This window comes from Gavialis gangeticus, unplaced genomic scaffold, assembly GCF_001723915.1.
Source record: "Gavialis gangeticus isolate Ggan-Ray unplaced genomic scaffold, GavGan_comp1, whole genome shotgun sequence".
Classification (NCBI taxonomy): domain Eukaryota; kingdom Metazoa; phylum Chordata; order Crocodylia; family Gavialidae; genus Gavialis; species Gavialis gangeticus.
In genome coordinates this window covers 75,471,195-75,476,581 of record NW_017729029.1, presented here as the reverse complement: position 1 = coordinate 75,476,581, position 5,387 = coordinate 75,471,195, and positions in this window count along the sequence as shown.

Sequence of the window (5,387 nt, the reverse complement as noted above, 5' to 3'; positions counted from 1 at the left end):
GTAGCTTCCTCCTTCCAATGCCTGCTCCCCTGCCTGCCCCTCCCACATGCCAGCCAGCCAGGAGCAGGCACTGAAAGGAGAAACCTGTACACTACCACCACTGTCCTGGGCTAACACAGGTATGCGACCACCTCACCCCCTCACCCCCACCAACACCAACTCCAGCTCATTCCTACCTGCACTGCAGGGAGCATCTGTGTGGGGAGCTAGGCTCAGCCAGAGATGATGACAGTGCTGTGCAAGTCGAGGACAGAGGTGGAAAGGAGTGAAGAGAGAGCAGGACCAAGAAGAAAATGTGTGCTGCTGCTTCCACCCCTGACCAAGCCCAGTACCTGATGCAGCCCCTTCCCACAACCCCCAGCTGGACTGGGGCAAGAGCAACTCTGGCTTACCCCACTTCCCTAGGTAAAACAAGGGACAGCAGTGGGGGGGAAGGGTTCCCTCGCCCTTCATACCCTCTCCCTTCATACACCTACTTCCTACCCAGCCCCTCAGCCAACGTCGGGGTTCAAACCACACTTCACCTCCATCCTCCATGGCCTGCATGGCAGTGTGCCACACCACTGCTTTAGTACATCCTGTATCCACCCATGGTTGCTGCAGAGTAATGCAGAAAGTAAAACCTAATATATTTAGGTAGTCCCTTTCATTATTATAATGGCAGTCATATTGCAAATTATTGGTCTTTGTGTTTGTCATATGGGATTCATGGAGACTGTGTTGTGCAGAAGCAAACCAACATATAGTCCACTGAAAAGATAAAGCATCCAATTAATCCCCTTTTCAGAACCACTGACATTAGGGAAGAATTTGCCATAACTGCTGAACACAATCCAAGTAAACACAGTCAGTCAAACTTAAGAAAAAAAATCATACCTTATTTCTATGGTTATAAAAGAAACAGCCTAAAGCTTTATTTTAACCAAGCTGCACACTGTCAAAACTGCTTTAAAAGCCTGTTTATAATAGCGAGGGGAAAAAAACTCATATGAACATCAAATTGGATTTAAACATGGCATTTGAATTCACATTTTGAAAGGCTCTTTGAATTGCTATGCTTCATCTGAAACCAATGCCCACACAGGCGTTTTGCACTGGTTTAACCTCAGTCCAGAATAAGAGTGTCCATATTGGAAGTTATATTGTCATAACTGTAACAGTAAAGTTATTCCTCTTTAGATAGCTTAACAAAATACTTTCCCTTTATGTGATGTAAGTCTCTATGTAAAAAGTCTAAAGTTTCATGCAATGCAATGAGCCAGAAAAGAATGACATCTTCACCTTTTTTCTAGTGGGTTTACTCTGTGAACATGTTTTATACATAGCAAATATTATCATTTCCCTAGTAGAATGGTCAGAACCTGATCCTAATACCTATTCTTGACTTTAAACAGGTGGGTAACATTAAAAATTAATGGACTAACCACCTCCATAAAATTTAGCTACATGCATAAGTCTCTACAGAAGCAGACTCTTGGGATGTTTATACACATGCCCTGGGAAGTGGGGGGAGGCACTTTAATTAGAGCAGCTCCAAGACCTGCTCTAATTAAAGTGCCTGAAGCAGCTCCTTTGTCAGCATCCCCACACTGAAAAATGGCAGCAGGAGCGCTTTATCTAAAGCTCTAATTACATCACTTGAAAGCAGCCTCACTGCTTGTGTATACATGCCCATAGTCCAGTTCTCCCATTTGTGCATCTGTCACACGAATAAGAGAGAGAGAAAAATAATTTTGTAAAATAAACTCAAGAAAAGGTTGAGGTTGAGCATCATGACTTTTAACTCCATTTTAAATAGGCAACATTACCTATGCCCCTTAATACAGAGTTTGTGTGTCAAGGTACAAATTTAGAATGGTTAATATTGGTTTCTCAGTTTTCTGATGTCACACTTTGAGAGCAACAACTATGTTTTCCAGATAAAGATTGCAAGTTAGAAACATCAATAATATTGGTGCTGGTGTTTCAAGTGGAGCCAAAACAGAGGTTTGAAGGAAAAAGGGTATTCATAACCAAGATTTGACACAATAGACTCAAGGGCTAGACTGATAATTGTTGAATGTCATGTCTTATCTATTTTTCCATTAAACAACTCAAATGTTTTTCAGTGACTCTTTAATGAAGTGTTTCTCTCTCACACACACAGAGTAATTTCCAGATTGATAAAATCGTAAAGGAATAATTGAGTAACCAACATGGACATTGGTTTAAAATCTAAATAGCTCCTTAAAACTACTGAAGCTTGAACTTAAATAAACCTAAACATCTTGATTAAGAAATATATTATAGGAAGGGTACAACTGTTTTTGCTCCTTACAGATATAAAAATCTTTGGATTGTCCAGCACTTGGGGGGGGGGAAGGGGGCGGTTGACCCATAATACCTCATTTCAAATGCATAAATTAGAACAGAGTTCTGTTGCAAGTTTGGACATTTAAAAAGTTAGGTATTTAAAACTATTTGTTGCAGGAAGACAAAGCACTGGACATAACCATTTAATTAAGCTATAACTTGTTTAAACTGAATATATATCTGAGAAAATATCCAGCAATAACTTGGTCCTTGCAGGCCAACCTCTCACTGGGAAAGTGAACCTTGAGAGATGATTGATCACTGTGCACAGGTATTTACAAATGGGGAGAGGCAGGAAAGCAAGGTGAGGTTCAAGAGCATAACAAGATCCAACAGATAGAAACAGGAGATAGATATATTTACATTTCAAGAAAAAGGGAATTTCCTAGCACTTGTAGGGTCCAGGCAGGAATTCCCCCCTAGCACCTCACAATGTGTAACTTGGCATCTAAAATAGATAGAAGAGTCTCAAAAGGGTGGCCTAGCACTGTGCGGTAACAGTAAATATTCTAAAGTGCCTTACTGGTGCCATCTAAGGAAGGACAGCATATAAATCAAAGAGATAAATCTTGTTCACTTGTGAAGGGATGTACCAATCACCAGATCGGAGGCAAGGAAGGAATTGTCCCCCAGACCACTTTGGAACCTAACCCTCCTACCATGGTTGAGATCAGCTAGCATTCCTCCCTTAATCAGGAGCCTCAGGAACTGGGGACACCTTGGTTTCTCTTGTTTTCTACATGTAACATTTTCATTTTTTAATGACAGAAATATTTGTCCCAACTAGAGTTTTAAGTTCAATATAAAGCATTTCCATGACACTTAATGGCTGATGATTTAAAGAAGGTAAGACTAAGTGACTTCATCCATTTTAGCATTAATTTTTATGAAACTATAAAGTTCATATCACTGGGAATAAATGCCACCTTTAGCCTTCCTATGCTCCAAAACTCTGCCTGGGTCCCAGCATCATCTGGGACCCCATTGCCAATTCCAGTTTAATCCTAACTAACTGGATTTTAGTCCCCGATGGCACCAGTTTTACCAGGAAACAAAGAAGTCCAGCTATCACATGATAGTCATCCCTAGGCAAAAACCCCAATCAAAGCTGCTGGAGGGAATAAGCAAAGCTCATGGTCTCCCCGTGAGAGCCAAGAGGAGTTTGGGGTATGGGAGGAAAAGGGAGCAGCTGATATTATTTTCTGAAAAAGGAGGGAGGAAGTAGAGCAAGAAGTGCCTGTGACTATACTTTTCACAGTGAGGATCGAGGTATTCCTCTCTGCAACACCAGGATTGTGCTGGACTAGGTTACAACACGTGGAACAGAGATGTATCAAGGGCAGGAAGCAAATATAAACTTAAGGGGACAAAATTAGCATGGGGCTTGGAGATCCAAAACAGGTTATTGAGCAAGCAAATAAAAGATTAGAAACATAGGCTAAGTAATTTAAATATTGGGGTTTGGGGCAACATTTTATACAAGTCTCATGATTTGATCCAGCCAAAGCTTTATAAGAAAACCACTTTTCTTTGTAACACAGCAACTGCTGCACACTCTGGAAGTAGAAAAAGGAGTTCAGGAGAGGGGAAAAGAAAAAAAGCAAAAAGATGACCAACCACACAATATATTTTCAATATAATCTTTACATTCTTTTTGGCAGACTGATTTATGATTTTGAGCTTGTGGGGTTGGTCGTAGCAGCAGGCTATTATTTGTGCCCCACTGCAGACCCCCTCAGAGCACAGCATGGTCCTGCAAGTACATACCTCTCAACTCACTCCAAGCTTTTCCACAAAACAGTCCAGCATACTTAAGGTAGCACTTCCCTTCCTGCTTTATTATTAAAGTCCACAGGAAACTCCCAAACACATTTACATCTGACTTCTCACAATTCTTAGACCTGCCTTCACCAAAACCAAGATTATTCTTCATGGTCCAGCTTTCCTTTCTGGCTCTCTCTGGACTTGTATCCCAGGACCCCCAACTGGAAACTGTGGGAGTCAGCTCACACAGTCCTCTTATTCCATTCTCTCTCATGCAACAAGTCCCAGGGCTTCTCTGGATTTTGCTGACAAAACCAATTCTCTTCAGCCCTTTGAAGCTTTATGGTGCTGGGTTTTTTTAGGTTTTCCCCTGCACTTCCCTCTCCACTGCCTCTCCTCCCCAGGTGATGCCACTTGATCAGTTCCCTGCAGCTGAGGAAGTAGCAGCTCTGCCCCTTAACTCGAGCAGAGGTCTGTAGGGAACAAAGCAGCAAAATGCTGAGACAATACTGAGCTACCTCCAAAATAGGGAGTAACAACCACAAATGTCAAGGACATAAGTTTTTGTATTGATCTGTGCACAGCTCCACAGTACCAGAGCTATATTGCTTGCAGCTCAGGAGCCAACTGCACACAGAGCTACTAAGTCAGGGTGTCTCAACAGAACCATCTTGTGTCATCTAGACGTGCCTCCTGGAGCTGTCACAGACTAGCTTGTATAAACCCCTTCATCACAGTTAGTACGGTATACAGAGTAACAGAATAGGTAAAAGGGGGTGACACACTTGGCTAAAGCAAGGAGTTGGTGCCTCAACCTCCTCCCTCATCTGCTTAAGAAGATAACCTGTGGACAACTTGCTTCTAGTTCAGGGTTCTCAGGTAATCAAACCCCTTGTTTAACAGGTCTCTGGGCACCTGGGCTGGGTACAGACAGTCAGAAAGCCCGAGGCTGAATCGATTCAGTCTTTACAGGTTAATCTAAACTACACAGGTTGAAGTGAACACACATTTACTTTTGGTTCAGGAAATGCAGCACTAGAGCTGGGCTTTTTGGCTGTGTGTTAATTTCCTCTTCCTGCTGCCCCTGAGGTCTCTGGGATTTGCAGTCCACAATTAGAGCAGGAGGACTCTGCAGGGTTGCTCATCACTTCCTTTTCCTGCTTCCTGTCATGTCTAAATTCAACCTGTCGGTTGGAGTGCCGATGCCAGCAAAGCAAAGCAAAGCAAAAGAGTATAATAACTTAGTAAAGACGCCGGCCATACAAACCCCT